Raw genomic sequence first — 17974 nt, forward strand, 5'->3', positions numbered from 1 at the left:
TAACTTAGCTATGCTATATATCATATACACATGTTAAAATGTAGATGAAAATTTTTACAATAATTTGAATTATTTTGCAAGCAGAATAAATTCTGTAAGAGTAAAATTTTTATCATTCTATAGAGTGCAGCTTCTTTTTTTTTACATATCAGTGTTTATATAAAATGTATAGTGCCTTTAAACTGTTTTATTAGCTGTTCATCTTTTATGCTTAGAATCCGTCCTTATAGAATGCAGCTGTTTACTTTTAATGTTTGAAAAATATAATTGTAATTCTAATATCTTTACAAGGATTGCTGGTCAGTTACAATTATTAATTATTTTGATTATGGATTAGTAAGTTAATGTTCACCACACGAGTATATATATGTTCATGGTAGATTTTATATCATGTCGTTATTTGTAGCTGTAATATAATAAATGTGTACATTTTAATGATTTTGTTTCCTTTGCTTATTTTATTCTTGTGTAATTAAAAAAAAGGATATATTAGTGTGAGAAGTCCAATACACGAATGGGACTTCTGAAAAGAGCTCAGCTAGGACAATTTTCTCCCTAAAACGAATTTAATGATTTTGTTTCCTTACTTATTTTATTCTTGTGTAATTAAAAACAAAGGGTATATTAGTGTGAGAAGTCCAACACATGAATGGGACTTCTGAAAAGAGCTCAGCTGGGACAATTTTCTCCCTAAAACGAATTTAATGATTTTGTTTCCTTATTTTATTCTTGTGTAATTAAAAACGAAGGATATATTAGTGTGAGAAGTCCAACACATGAATGGAACTTCTGAAAAGAGCTCAGCTAGGACAATTTTCTCCCTAAAACGAATTTAATACATAACTAAAGCATTAAAGCATCCTTATTAAATGTAAAGCTTTAAATAATTTTAAAAATTTTAATTAGCTTAAAAAATTAGGGAAAATAATGTTTTTTTTTTTTTTCAGAACACCTGGAAAATTGTTTAAGAACCGGGAAAATTGAAATTTTTAAAACTTTTTTACTTACTTTAAGAATTGAAAAATAGAAATTTATAGTTTTTTACTTTTTTTTAAAAATTTTTTTAATTTTCTATCTAAGTATTGAGTTTTTATATGAAGTCATTTGCTTCAATTGTTGAATAAATTTTTTTAAGATGCAGTTATTAATTTAATCGGATTTTGATTTTTTTTTAAAAAAGAGACTAATAGTAAAAGTTTTTAATATTTTTTTCTTTTGCATTTGTCGGTGGTTAATGATGAACAATTCTGTTTGAAATTCTATAAAATGTTACAATATATTGCAACCCAAAAGTTTATTTCTTGGTTTAGATGTGGGTTTATTGTAAGAATCTGTCATAGTGTTTTAGTTAATAAATTACTGAAATTATAAATTCTGGAGAAGAAATTCTCGTATATTTAAGGAATGTATCTCGCTTTCTGTAAATAAAATTTTTTGAAGGTTCAATCAATCAGTTAGGTTAGTTTTATTATAAATAAAAATCTTTGAAGGTTCAGTCAACCTGCTTAGGTAACGCATAAACTAAAAATGAATAACTTGAAAAGTAATCACAAATAATTGTAAAACAAATTTAGATAATTGTGAATTCGTTTGTAACTGCCATCTATAAAATATCTACTTTTTTAAATGTTAAAATTTTACATATTGATGTTTAGTAAGCACCACTNGTCAACCTGTTAAGGTAACGCATAAACAAAAAATGAATAACTTGAAAAGTAATCACAAATAATTGTAAAACAAATTTAGATAATTGTGAATTCGTTTGTAACTGCCATCTATAAAATATCTACTTTTTTAAATGTTAAAATTTTACATATTGATGTTTAGTAAGCACCACTTCGAGTAATAAAGGTTGATATGAAGTGAATCTACTGATTATGGCTCACCTGCATTCATATTTCAAAAACACAAAAGCGATATCTTCCAAAACAATGTACTACAATATATGTTAAATGCACTGAGATACATGATCAACGAAAATATACACAAAAGCAAGATGCCAGCACTACACTTTACAGTACAATATCTGGTATTTTAACTGGTTCAATGAATGTTTAGGCACTCTGTCATTACATTGAAGAACTGAATACATCAATTGACAGAAAAGGCATTGACTGCTGACTTCATTACCATATTTCAACAAGAACTTATTGACGTAACCGCCAAATATAATCCAGTCATTTCCAACAGACGCTGTTCTTAGTACCATCTAGAAGCACTAAAGATGTCAGCATCCTCCTTTCCCAACTACATGCGTTCAGTGGCGTAGCTACCTAGGGGCTAGGCGGGGCAGTGCCCCGGGGCCCTCGAATCCTTACCGGAAATCTCGATCGAACTGAACGTTTGGAAATTTCTCCCATTTTCAAAATAAATATGACAGGTTGCAACCCCACTTTAATCATGACAACTCAGTTGAGAGAAATTCAAAAGTTATGCCTAGGGAATTCCCCTAAATTCTTTCTGTAGGTTGGCAGTGTTGTCAATTTGACGGATAGTAGTGATATGTGCGTTTTATTGTGAATTCGAGATAAGATTTTTTTTCGAGAACGGTTAAAAAATTTATGTTGTATCAGGAGTAAGTAAGCTAATGTCAATAAACTTTTTTGTACTGGTCAATATAGTGGTTCAATTTTATTTGATTTTACCACTCATATTGATGTCCGTTAAGTCAATAAATCGAGTCAAATCTATAGATTTCGGCTACAGTTCATTGTATAACGCGAAATATCGTGAAAAAATGCAAGTCACCTACAGTAGGTACATTAATTCAATTCCGTGGGCAGGAGATCGTTCATGGTCTCTGTAATGCCTTTCCTTTCCAATAAATAAACAGACCAGATTTTTGGAACAATAAAACTTAACTTTATTTAAAAACAAAAGAAATAGGTATTGTTTCCCAGTAAGAGCTTCTAGCTCTTAGAATACCAAGGGAGACCCTCTCCCGATGACATCAGACATACATCTACCTTTTTCTCTCTCGCATCCCTCCGACGGGATGACAAAGTGCGCCTTAAAAGGTCGCCAAACAGTTGCCAACCATTACAGTCTCCACCGTTAAATGTGGTAACACTAACGGTGATAATTTTTTTTCAGGGGATTCCCCAACAACACTTGTAGCATATCGTGTTTCACTTTCCTTTTATTTTACTTTTAACGTCGTCAGTGAACAGTGAGTACCTACCTAGTCGAGAACAATCTAATATTGTATTGTTTAAATAAATTAGAAAACTAAAATTATGGATAAAAAGAAGCAACCCAGTGGTGCATTTAAACGCAAACAACGCCAAGAAAGAGAAGATAGTAAACAAAAATTGACAAGTTTTTTAGTCAGCCTTCTGCAAGTACATCTCGCCAAAATATTTCTATTGATAGTGACTCAAATAATGTGGTAACTATAGTGTTGGTTGAGAAGCCTACTGAAGAAGATTCGACAATTATTGCAATTGGAGATACCTCCGCCGCCAATCATGTGAACGTGGATGATGTTTGCATGACGCACATAAGAGCGGAGGGTTTGGAGGAACCACAGACCTCTACATTTTTCGAAAATGTGTACGACAAATCTTCTTATGACTTGGGAAACTTCACGAACAAGATATTAAGTGATAACGAAAAACGTCAAATTCTTGATATGGGGCCTTTACAGCCTTCAGGACCTTTTCCAACAGACATCAACCAGAACAATAGGCGTTTTTCAAAATCGTACTACGTTTCGTGTTCTAAATATGGGCTAGTTAATTGATTTTGGTTGTGTTATTCCAAAATACTAGACGCTGCCTATTGTCAACCCTGCTGGTAGACAATTGATGATTTCTTTTTCAGTTAATAAATAACCTTTTGTATTTTGTATTGCTTTCTGCAGTTCATCATTAAATATGTAAGTATACTAACTAATTCTTTTTCTTTAGCGTACATTAATTTCTATTAAATACTTTAGAGTTTTACAGCAACAACTCCTAATTAAAAATAATTTTTATTTTAATTCGTATTTAAAAAAATAATTTTTTAGCTTAAATTTTTTTTTGTTCACTGTATTGTAATCAATCGGTTATTGTTATCAAATCACGTTCGTCCTGATGTGATTACATTAAGCGGCGTCTACTGTACTATGAAATGCATAGCATAGGGTTCCAGAAATTGAAGAAAAGCGATCCAGATTTCTTCTTCTGGCTTTCAAAGCAATAAACTTATTATGAATTTTCATTTAATCAACGCTTATGCAATCATACACGTATGGTGTCAATCAGTACGTGCATATGTAACACATTTCTGGCAGTTTACTAGAAAAACAAACTATACTCAAAAACAAGATTTTTATAATATTCTTCTTGTTTAAATTCACCAAATTGTCGAACTTCGTAAAATTTTAACAACTTATGTCAAATCTATTTTGATCAATTCTAGAATTAAAATTTATTCACTTTGCTTGCAGTTTAACTTTGGATTAGCATTATCATACGCAATTCTTAATTTCGATTAATGCTTTTATCCTTTGCAGAGACCGAAAATCAGAGCTAAAATTTTATTCATGAAGAGCAGTAATAATTCTGGTTTATCACATGCATGCGATAACCACTGTCTTTATCTCTTTTTAAAAATTTAAAGACTGATTTAAAACCGCGTTGTTTAAAATATACATGCACAAAAATTATTATATTGTCAAAAATAAGTGGTTTTGATTTGATCCTATCATCTCTGATGAGTCAAGCTGAAAGTAGGCGTTACTTTTCATCGTTCCTGAAATTGTTTATACGGTCAACCAGGATGAAGTCACCGTATTTTAAGACCTATTCGTTTTTGATTATCTGTCTTGTTTTGTTGGGAATATTAGAGTGTCTATTCATTTTGGCAAACTTTTTATATGAGGACAAAATTGCATTTAATGCATGGAAGTTGCGTGCATTAATTCACTTTCTACGTCATTTTTGTATTGACCTCGATGTTGTTGTCAATTATTCAAATAATATGCATAAAAGAATTTAAAAAAATATCATTTAAAGGCTACAGTATAACTTTTTTAAAAGCTAGCTTCAATCAATTAAAACCCTCATTTTTAAACTCTACTCATTCAAAAATTTCTAGTCTTTTTGATGGAATTAAACCGCATTTGGGTTACGTGGTGAGGAAAACCTTAAAAACCTCCGACGGTCAGCCTAACGGCAAGGGGTTTCTAACACATGATCCGTTTCTAACCATGATAGAGCTGAAGATATTTTACGTCAGCACTGTTGTCAGTGCTGGCAGTGTCGTATCAAACCGGCCATCACTGGAATTCGAACATGACTCACCTCATTGGAAAGCGACCGCGCTATCCCCTGAGCCACTGCGACTCAGATGAGTTCATTTTATTTTATAACCATCGTTGAACAGCTGACCCAATTTTTGGGTTTATGACTGCTAATATTCAACTCCGTAGCCTTGTAATTTCGAACCCAATCAAGAAGATAAGGCAACTCCTGGATCAAGTATCGGGAGAAATTATCCTTCGTGGAGTGTGTGGACAGCCATAGGAGCAGACACTACGTTATAGTTTCTGTCTTGATTTACAAGTAGATTAAAACCTTATTAGGAAATTATAAGGAACTCTAAACTGCATTAAACATAGTTCTTTAAGAAAGTGCCGGGGAAATTTTAGAAAATATTTTTGACAATAAATACGAAAAATGCTATGAAAGTGGAAAATATCGTAGTACATTCCCATATAACTGAGAAAAGGCGTATGGGGAAATGGGTGGGATTTAAACATGGAACCGGTCTTCTCTCCAGATGGCGTATTTGAGAGTTGCAATAGCGAATATTTGAAGCCATCTCCTTGAACCATTAAGAATGAGTCATAGAACGTGAAAATCCGATCATTAAAAAAAAAGTTATTCAGGGTGGTCTGTTTTTTTTCCGCACTGTACATAGCCTGTTATCCAAACTTAACACTCTATTTTATACATATCGTGTTTTACAATTTGGTTTAGTTCTAGTTATAACCGAGTTGACAAATTTTTAACTAGTTACTTTAATTTGGGGCAAGTTGTTGATTTTAACCTAGTTGTTCTGATTTTAACCAAGTTACAGTAATTTTGACCTAGTTTTGGGCGCTATATAGCCAAATCATGGCTCTTGTTCCAAAAATTTACATCAATCAAAAAGGTAATCTTTTTTTTTCCATTTTATTATCATTCATATATATCAGTCATACATGCTGGCCGAAGACTCCCCATGTTATAAATAGTGACTGATGCACGTTAAGTCTGTCGAGTCTCAAAGTCCTCCATATTCCCATAACAAATCAACACCTCTGGGGGTACTGATCCAGGAATTTCCTTGTCTTCCGGATTGGTTCAAAATTACAAGGCTACGGTCTTGTACATTAGTAGTCGTATACTCAAAAATTGGATCGGCTGTTCAACGACGGTCATAAAATATATGTCAGTCTAGTGTAACCAAGAAGCAACTCTACAGAAGTTGCGGACAGCCTCGGGGGTGGTGGGTCCTCCGGTCGTGGATCTATATTGCCGTTTTTTTCCCTTCTATACTTATGTTTGTGTCTACCATATACTAGATTACCTGCCTAGGTATGTCATCTAATCTCTTTTAGTCATGCTACATCAGATGCATCATTGAGAGCCTCCCAGGGCTGATAATGATTAACCAGAACAATTCTAAGGGCCGTATTATGTAGGATTATGTGTCTATCAATAGTGCCGTGCAATTGAAAAAACAGCGTAAGTTATTTAAGTAAGATTTCGAGAAAAACGACATATCAACTATTTTTCTTACCATAGCAATGCTATCGATTCAAAGTATTTCAAGTTTCTTACACACCTTTCTTGATATTACATTAATAACAAGAGAAAAAAATTGCCAATCTGTTATACAAAATCGCCAAGCGGTTGATCGCCAAGCTGGGTGATGTTGAAACCCAATCGTGATTCTGATTGGTTTAGATTTTAGCGTTATTTTTAAATGTTCAACGGTATATGTAATTTCAGAGGTCCGTTAGTTCTACATTGGATACCGCCTAGTAAGGTTACTTTTGATTCTGGTCAATAAGATCAAAGGTATATGGGCAGTCATAAAAAGGGACTTTAGAAAAAATTTCACCGCTAGTCCGGTATTACCGACGCCATTTTTGATTCGTATTTAGCCGAATTTATGTGGCGATGAGGTACACAGATTCTATTCGTGATAAATTGATACAGTATCTAACTGTTTCAGAGAATTCTGTGCACCTAAATCAGTGAATATTCAAGCTTAATGAAGAAGTGAGTTGTTTTTTTCCTTTTCTCTCCTACTCTATTAATTTTTGTTTCGATTCAAAATGCATTTTATTGGGTTTATTAATTTTGATTATATTGGGTTCATTGCAAGTTTTGGCCGATGTTTTGTTGAAATTTTCCAATGTTTTATTGAAATATCATTATGTTTTGGCAGCCATTCATGTTACCACGGTGTTTCGCGCAAACAGGAATGGAGTCAAACATAAGTCACCAATTTCGCCAAGGGGCACCCTCAAGAATATTTTTCCCCAAATTAGGAGTTATGATGATTTTCTCCAACTGATTTTATTTTTAAGATTTTTTATTAGAGCTGAATTTATCACATTTGCTGGCAATTATTAATAATTACCTATGAAATTTGGTTAGTGTAATAATTTTCAACGCATTCGGTTAGAGTTTCTAATGCGCATGCATATTGGTAATTTCCCGCTCGACCAGCTAGACCAAGGGTTTCCAACTTGCATGAGGTCGGGGGCCACAACTAAAAACACAAATCAAATGGCGGGCCGCAACTTAATCAAAATTTTTTGTATGACTCTTTTATGTTTGAAGGAACATTAAATATCACTGTCAGAGTTTTACCAAGTTGTGTAAAACAAAAGTATTGAATGACGAATTGAAATAAGTAGATTTTTAAAAATATTTAATTGTTTTTAATAATATTTTTAAAAATATTAAATAAATAATAAAATTTCGGGCTACAATAACTTTAATGTTCGCCTATGTATTAAACAATTAATGTGCAACAGATATCTAATGTTAAGGTATTAAAACTTACATAGTAGCACACAAAATATTCAATGAGAAAATTGAGGTTTGTCTGATGCAACCACCAGAGAATAGATATTTACATATTAAATTTGCAAATGTGTGTGTAAATATTCTCGTCCAAAATGAGTGGTTTCAAAAGGTCAAATCGGAGAATTTCTTCGAGAAAATTTCTGATACGCACATGCTAAATTATATTCACAAAATACGAAAAAAGTGAAATAAAAAAGACATTATTTTTGTATTTGAATAAATATTTTCCTGAATGCAAAACCCGAAAAATAAATTTCTTTGCACCGTTGGTATGTTAAATTTTACAGAAACGAAGAAATTAGGTTTTTATTAACGAGAAAAGTATTTTAAACCCATATAAGAGTTTTACGAAAATGGTCAGCAAGAAAAGGAAAACTAATATCTTTTAGATCGTGGGCCACAAAAAAGAACTTCGTGAGCCGGATGCGGCCCGCCAGTTGGTAACCAATTTTANATGTAATTTCAGAGATCCGTTAGGTATATGGGCAGTCATAAAAAGGGACTTTAGAAAAAATTTCACCGCTAGTCCGGTATTACCGACGCCATTTTTGATTCGTATTTTGCCGAATTTATGTGGCGATGAGGTACACAGATTCTATTCGTGATAAATTGATACAGTATCTAACTGTTTCAGAGAATTCTGTGCACCTAAATCAGTGAATATTCAAGCTTAATGAAGAAGTGAGTTGTTTTTTTCCTTTTCTCTCCTACTCTATTAATTTTTGTTTCGATTCAAAATGCATTTTATTGGGTTTATTAATTTTGATTATATTGGGTTCATTGCAAGTTTTGGCCGACGTTTTGTTGAAATTTTCCAATGCTTTATTGAAGTATCATTATGTTTTGGCTGCCATTCATGTTACCACGATGTTTCACGCAAACAGGAATGGAATCAAATGTAAGTCACCAATTTCGTCAAGGGGCACCCTCAAGTATATTTTCCCCCAAATTAGGAGTTATGATGATTTTCTCCAGCTGATTATACTTCGATTATACAAATTAAAAATCAGCGTAACTCACGCATCACTACACTTCATTATGAGTTGCACGTGCGCTGCAGATTGTTGCAATAACGTGATAAGTTTTTCTTTTGTTTTGTTTTTTAATTTATTTATTTTCCAGATTATTTTAACACTTTTCTTGTATTTATTTCCATTATTTTTATTACTTGCTTCGTATTTTTTAATTTTATTTTTGAGATTTTTATCAGAGCACAATTTATCACATTTGCTGGTTATTATTAATAATTACCTATGAAATTTGGTTAGTGTAATAATTTTCAACGCATTCGGTTTGAGTTTCTAATGCGCATGCATATTGGTAATTTCCCGCTCGACCAGCTAGACAATGCCACTTAGTTTACTTAGATGCGAAAGCTTGCCATTTGCGTACGCTGCTCATAGGGCGTACGAATACTTGTGCTTGACGGTTTTAATTCTTTTCGTTTATTTTTACATTTATATTTTTTAAAGTACTTAAACTAATTTTAAAAAAACTCCAGTGTTGGATGTAGCGTCTGCGTATAAGCAGACCATACCGCGGATTGGAAAGAGTTGGCGAAAATTTCTATTGGCATTAAAGGAGCGTTCTCGACAATCGCCAAACACCTGTGCGCTTATGTTTTTGTCTTGTTTTCGGTATCACGTCATACCTGCCAACTTTTAATCCTTTCCATCAAAATCATTTAAAAATTAAATTTATAAAAGAAAAAATAGTATATATTTACTACACTTTAAATATGAAAATAAAATCTTCCGGAAAATCCGGAAGTGTTGGCAGGTATGTTACGTATCTATCATTCACCAAGTTAGATATGAGTGCGACATTTCATAGTTTCAATTACGCGGGTCTTCATTAAATTCTTTTGCATTAAATGAAATATAAAGCGTTTTTTTTTTTTTTGTTACAGCGCCGACATAATCGTTTGTATCTGTTAGCTAAATTGTGTTTATAAGCGTTTTTTAAAAGGTCGTTATAAAACTAAGATTATTATTACCTGCATAACCACTTCTATAATTTCATAACTTTCATTAAATGTATTTCGAGTAGTGAACATCTTTTCCTACTCATCAACTAATTAAAATTAATAATTTCACAATAACTTTTAATCCTTAATAATGAAATGATTATTACAATAAAGTTCGTTTACTCAAAGGATTTCAAATTTTTTTTATTGTTTAGCAGAGATTTTGTTTCAAATTCTATATTCCTTAATTAAAGTTAATGGTTCTGCTCGATAACCATTTGCAATTTTTTTAAACTTTTATTTAATTTTCTGTTATTATGAAATTCTTTAAATATTTTTCGACGTAGAGATTATTTAGCAATAATGCGAAAGCTGAGATTTATAAATGTATAATATTTATAAATGTTTAAGAGAATTTTTAGCAGCTATTTTGTACTAATTATTTTAGTTNAATATTTTTCGACGTAGAGATTATTTAGCAATAATGCGAAAAGCTGAAATTAATAAATGTATAATATTTATGAATGTTTAAGAGAATTTTTAGCAGCTATTTTGTACTAATTATTTTAGTTGAAATGTTCATTTCACAGTTTTATAATAATAGTCGTAAAATTCATTGAACAATTGAGAATTACATTTTAAAATGCAAGTAGAATTTAATAATTATTTCATTTTATAATTGTAAAACGGTAGATAAGTTACTTCGTCATAAGGTTTTACATGATACTAGAATATTATACGATTGCTTTATAATGAAAGAACAACAATTTAAGTTTTAAACTTTTTGTGGAAAAGAAGAATTTTTTTTTTCTTCTTCCTGTCATCGGTGTTAGAGATTAGAGAGTCTTTTATCTTATAAATATTAAGTCAATATTGTTCCCTTTTAAATAAAAATGCATTTTGCACCGAAAAAAAAAATTATTTGAATTCTGTCATGTTTTTGGTATTTGTCAATAGAAATTCCCTAATTATTGAAGCAAAAACTTTTAAATTTTTAATCAAACTTTCCTTTATTATAATTTTGTGTATATAATTATTAATATAATATAAATGACTATTAAAAGGAAATCAATTGAGAATGTCCAATTTTAGTGAATTAACTGTTTACGCAATCAGATTAATAATTTTTTTCTTCATAATTTACAAATGGAGAAAAAGTCTTCTGAGTTAGATTAAATTATAGTTGAGATTAAATTTATAAAGTTGAGATTAAATTTATAAAGTAAGCATAACTCAAAGGAGGTTGAGGTAATAAATCGAAATTTCATTTCAAAAGGGAAAAAAATCACGTTTTAGAGTACATTGAGCAGTAAACAAGAAATCTAAACCTAACTTTTGATTTAATGATCAGATGTTTACATTCTAGGACTCAATTTTAATGGATCGAGATATATAGGGGTAACCGCCATCTGGAAATATTGTCCCAATAGTTTGGTCAGGAAAGCGATGCGATGTTAGGATCCCTTGCCTCTTACGCATTTCACCATATCTCGGGAACTTTCCAGTGAACTTTTAAGTGAATTGAAAACTTTTTGCACTGAATGTTTTAATGTTGATTTAATTTAGAATTTCTTTAATTCCCTACAACTATTGTAAGATATTTACTTTTCACCTAACTTGTAAAATTTTAAAAGTTTAGAATTCTTCACAAAATCACTCAGGCGAAGTGATTGTGATTTATTTAAATCTTATTTAGAAAGTTTTTTACATTTAAAGTTTTTATCTAACTTTTGCTTTTTATTTATCTATAGTTATTGAAAGTTAACATTTTTTGATTCACAAACAAATAAAAATGAATGTCGCCCTGCTTTGCATATTTCAAATATTATTTCAAAAGAAATATAACTTAACATTAAACACTCAGGACTTACAATTATGAATCAAACACTCACTATATTTATTCATTAAAAAAAACTCTTATGAACTGATAATAAATTGATCTAAGTCTTAAATGTGAGTTCTACATCTCATAATTTATTTAAACTCTGTACATACATCTAGCCTCTGTTGTAGCCAATGGCTCAATTTTAGAATATAGTTTTTTTTTTAAATACATTTTCTGATACATATTTTCATATGAAGGATAGTATTAAGTTCGAGAATTAAAATTTCGCGTTTAAAAAAGTTGTTAAAAATTATTATTAATATTTGAAGCCAGGAAGGTTTTAATTGAAAGTTGAAAATTTTGTTTTATTATGTTATTTTTTTAATTATGTTATTTTTGAAGTTATACTTCTTATGCGACTTCCAACAAGAAGCGTTAAACGTTTAGCGCTACATTTTTATTGGCCGGGAAATCACGTGGTAGGATCCAGTTTTCCCTCATTCATTTCCATATTGTTTGGGTTCTCACTAGCATAAAAGTCATAAAACTTTTGTTTTTCTATAAATATTTGTTTAGTTTGTTTTGATACACAAAAAAAATTATTAGGGAGCAGGAAAAAGAGTCGTTGAATAGAACTAGTGATCCTTCTACAATTAACGTCGCAGGTTACGAAGTTTAACTTCTTGCGCGCGGAGGGACTCCACGCACCTTTTTTTAAAATTATGTTATTTTTTTAATTATGCTTTTAATTATTTAATTCATTTAACATTATTTAGGTATCTATAAATATATGTTACGTATGATCATTGCAGAATAACCTGTGCGCAATATATGTAAATAAAATATATTTTTAAAATCGTGCATTATCTATTAATTGCATTTATTATTCTAATATTGAAAGAGTATCAAGGTATCTATGACCTCCATAATAAATGAAGTATTGACGGAGTTTTATATATACTAGGAGGCTCCACCCCCTGCTCGCTAACGCTCGCCAACCCCCGAGAATTGCTACGCAATCCTATGTGGTTCACGCTGTGAACCATGCTCGCTGCGCTCGCTCGCCAATGAACACAATGTTCTAGCACAAAGACATAATATATTATCATCAAAGACATAGTATTTTATCATCAAAGACATAGTATTGTACTTATGTAGAAGAATTCTACCAATGTTCTTATTGGCTTTTAAAAAAGTATATTAGCTATTTAGATTGTACATGGTGAAAAAATCAAAACATTAGCTAAATAANGCTTTTAATTACTTAATTCATTTAACATTATTTAGGAATCTATAAATATATGTTACGTATGATCGTTGCAGAATAGCCTGTGCGCAATATATGTAAATAAAATATATTTTCAAAATCGTGCATTATCTATTAATTGCATTTATTATTCTAATATTGAAAGAGTATCAAGGTATCTATAACCTCCATAATAAATGAAGTATTGACGGACTTTTATGTATATTAAGGAATAGAATTAATTTTTTACGAAGTTTAAGATCTCATCTCATTGCAAAAAAGTAATTTAATTACTTTTTTATTACAATAAATGCTTCTAGAACTGAAACAAAAGCTTTCAAACGTAATTTTTTATATAGTTTCACTCAAACTTGTTTTAAGACTCAGGTAAACAAACTCCAGATTTTCAGTCTGAACTGATAAAATAAAAAACACAGTCAAAACTCACATAATAACTTGCAATTGTTTTTTTAATTTGCTTTTAATCAATTCTCATTAAATCAGACACAATTAGATATCATTTAAATGAAATCAGATATTTTGATAGATTCCGATTAAGTTTGAGATGAATAAATATCATTCAGAGTTTAAAACTAGTTACATAGGTCATTAAAGAAAAATCCCTTCATTTGTACATTTCTTTCCTCTTGAAATTATTGCACATATTTCTTTTTTTTCACTTGCAAATTTCCGATTACTTTAAAATTTTAAAAATATCGATTATTTCATTTGCAAGAAATTATTACTTAAAGGCGTGATAATATTTTTGAATACTCAAATTTTTTTTTCTAGCTTATAATATCTTTGTTATTTTCTAAAAAAAAAATCTTCATTAAAAAGTTTACATTATTCTTTTATCAAAGTTTATTTAATAGAGAATATCATTAAAATAAAACAGGTTATGTTTTCTTACAATAAAAATTAAGTAGAATTAATTCTTCAAAATAGCGTTCCAATAAAACATGGTATTAAAATGTTACGTTATTTTTTATGATTGGTTCATTAATAATATTTTTATTTATTCGCAAACACAATTTCAGTAAAAAAAATTAAATCTCTTGTATCAAAAAACAGGATCGTTTTATAAAATATAAATTATTGCTTTTCATTAAATATAAATACAGTAAAGTGATCCTAACAATCGAAGTTTTTTTCCTTTTTGATTCTCTACGAAAAGGAATTAATGAGTTATTTTTACAACAATTTATTCATCACACGCTTACAAATTAATTTCCAGATAAGCAACACGAGCTTACAGAATAACGCAAGTTGCATGAATAAGTTTTCTTTCATTCAGGTAAAAATAATATATATATATATAACCTTTATAAGCAAACAGCGGTATGGTTTGCTTATACGCGTACCGTCTCCATGTATACCGAGCAATAGTCCTTAACTTAAAAAAAAAAAAAATGATACTAGTGCATAACGGGCTGTAGCACTTAACCTTACAGAACATTTGTGCTGGGTAAACAGGTTAATAGTAACTTTGATTAATCCGAATATTAATAATAGCCGTTTTTCAGGCCGGGATAGCCTGGTCGGTAGGGCGCTGGGCCCATATCCAAGAGGTCGTGGGTTCGATCCTCGCCGGCCGAAGACTCCCCGTGTAGTAAATGGTGACTGATGCACGTTAAATCTGTCGAGTCTCAAAGTCCTCCATGTTCCCACAACAAATCAATACCTCTGGGGGTACTGATCCAGGAGTTTCCTTGTCTTCTGGATTGGTTCAAAATTACAAGGCTACGGAGTTGAACGTAAGTAGTCGTAAACCCATGAAATTGGGTCGGCTGTTCAACGACGGTTATAAAATAAAATAAAATAGCCGTTTTTCATACACTGATATTTTTATTCATGTCTTGTAACGATATTAAATTGTATGATCTGAAAATTTGAAAATTAATCCATCATCAATAGATGGAAAAAAAAAGGATTTTTAAAGCTATTATTTTAAATTAAAACATCGGTTAAATCCGCATTTTACGCAATACTTCTTTTTTTTTTTTAGCTCTACAAGGCAGACTTATTATCACTGCACATAAAAATTGCGTTTGAGTTGAAGTTTCAATAAATTACGCCTAATTAATTACACTTACCAAATTTCATTGAGAATTATTGATAATAACCCCTTAATGTGCATAGTTGAAATGCATTTACGAAAAAACTTGTTTATTATAAACTAGCCGCTTAAGGCGGCCAGCTGTCCGCCACGCTAAAGGTTTTCACAAATAAAGCTTTTTAAAACATAGCAGGAAGTCTAAAGATTAGTTGACAATTAAAGTGTTCCTGTCCTGCAATTTTGTCTTCATATCCAGATGAACAGCGACAAATATATCAAAGCGAAGCGTTCTATTTACGTATCGAATATGTTGCCACATTTTTAATACAAAAGTTAAACTTTTCTCCACTTTGATAAATGTAAACTAATGCGAACCTTACAATTAAATTATTAATTCCTTCGTATATTATTGGTTTAAGTTGTCGAAAATTAATATTTCAATTGTAAGGTTCGCATTAGCATACGTTTATAAGAGTGGAGAAAAGTATATGCATTTTTTAATAGTTTTCTGAATATGGCTCTTTGAAGAAGAAAAAGCATAGATTTTCTTACAAAATGACTGATAACTAAAAAACTAATCCAAATTTTTGAAAAAGAAAAAAAATACTTCTTCATTATGTCAAAACACAATTAAGTGCCGAGTTTCGTGCCTGGGCGAGGCTTCTGCGGCGATATGTTGTGATTACAGACAGACACACACACAGCCGCTTTTATTATTATGTATAGATAGATGATAACCCGGTTATATACATTCGTAACATTCATAAAAAAAAAAGGAAAAGAAAAAAAAATTATACGTTTTCTGCCGTAGCACAGGGGTCGAAAACGAAGCCTGTGTAATCTTGATGAAGTTTTCGCTAGTAACTTATCACAATGTAAACTGTTAACTAAAGCAATAAAAAGCAAAAATTCATTGAAAAAAATTATGAATTTTTGCACCGAGATAAAAATTATAATTTTAACGAAATTTGTAGTAAAATGAAATTTAAAAGTGCAAATTTTAAAATTAAATGTTTTTTCGTAATTTTTTCTCTCCATATTTTTTGCTTTACATATTGACTATTTATTCATTGCTGTAGAAAATTTTTATTTCCCTCTCGAGATCTTTATTTATTTCGCAAGCTCCTGCTCGAGTTGAAATCAGTCATAAGTAGAGAGAGAGTGAGATTACTTGTTGCCAGGTATAACTCTTAAATGCCATAGTGAAACTTTTAAAATTAAAAATAAAACTCCATAAATAGCGATAAAAACTGTTCCCTATTTGAATTGTTGTAAGTCTCATCGATGAGTACAATTGCTTCTGATTTCTTTTTATACTAATTGAATCTCACAGTTTGTATTCTTTAGGCTAATTTTCTTTTAAGTAAAAGTGATTATTTTTCAAATTCTGGTAATCGCCAACTTCGTTATGATTAAAAAGTGCTCGCATTTAAAACAAAAATAATTGTATGTTTTGAAACCAAAATGTTCTGCGTTTTTGTAGGAACTGTTGACGTTTAAAAACTTAATGATGAAAGATAAATCAAAATCCTTACCGGTTTTTGGCGAGCAAACAATTCTAGTAACTTAAAAATTTTAATTTTCAAGGAAATTTATGTCAATTAATTTTTACAATTCAATCTCTAAATCAGTTCGAGCTCTGTAAANATAGCCCATTGTGCAGCTCTAGTGCGACGTAAATTAACAACAACAACAACAACAAATCAGTTCGAGCTCTGTAAAATTAGCTCTCTGTGCCTTTCTGTCTTCAGTCTCTTATTAAGTTAATTCAATACTAATTTAAGATTTTAAAATAAAGAATTAAATATGTAGTTATAAAGATTCTGGGTTGGAAGTAAAATAGTAGGTGAGTAGGAAAGCAATTTTACTCTATGTTCTATAACTATCACTCTTAATATATATTTTAATTAATTAGAATCTTTGCCAAAAATGTAGCTCAAAAATTAAATGATTTAAAACTTAACTGACTCATTATTTACGAAATATTATTTCAACAACTTTGCCTAGTAATAGTTGCTAAATAATAGGAAAACAAATTTTATAATTAATTTGTTTAGTTCGGTCTTAAATTGCAAAGTTTTTCTTTCACCATTACTAGAATTATATTGAGATAATAGACATTAGTTTACTTATTTCTAACCTTATAAACATAAAATTTAAATAGTTGCAAAATTGTATTAGGATTTTTTTTAATAGAAAATTTACGTAACTTTATTCTGATGAATTCCACTAGCAATATAGCACAAAATTATTAAAATTAAACATACTATTTATTACAAGACAAATTTGGTTGGAGGAAAAACAAATTTCTAGAATCAAAATCTTCAAGTACTCATGCGATCAAAATACACCGAAGAGCCATTACATTATGACCACCCTGCTAATAACATGTAGGACCACTTTCAGCCCTCAAAACTGCTAGCACCAGCCGTGGCATTGATTTCACAAGGTGCTGATAGGTAGTCTGAGGTATCTGGTACCAAGCGCTCACCAACTGGTCCTGCAATTCCCTCACATTGCGAGCGGGTAGCGTTGCAGCACGAATTTGGTTTCTCAAGTAGGACCACAAATGCTCCATTGGATTAAGATCAGGTGAATTTGGGGGCCAGGACATGACTTGAAAGTCACTGGAATGTTCCTCGAACCAATCCATGACGATTCGATCCCTATGACATGGTGCATTATCCTGTTGGTAAACACCATCCCCCGCAGGAAAAACTGTTGCCATGAATGAGTGAACCTGGTCTGCAACTATGTTCAAGTAGCTTACAGACGTCAGGGATTGTTCTATGGCGAACCCAGGTCC

Source organism: Parasteatoda tepidariorum, chromosome 9, assembly GCF_043381705.1.
Source record: "Parasteatoda tepidariorum isolate YZ-2023 chromosome 9, CAS_Ptep_4.0, whole genome shotgun sequence".
Classification (NCBI taxonomy): domain Eukaryota; kingdom Metazoa; phylum Arthropoda; class Arachnida; order Araneae; family Theridiidae; genus Parasteatoda; species Parasteatoda tepidariorum.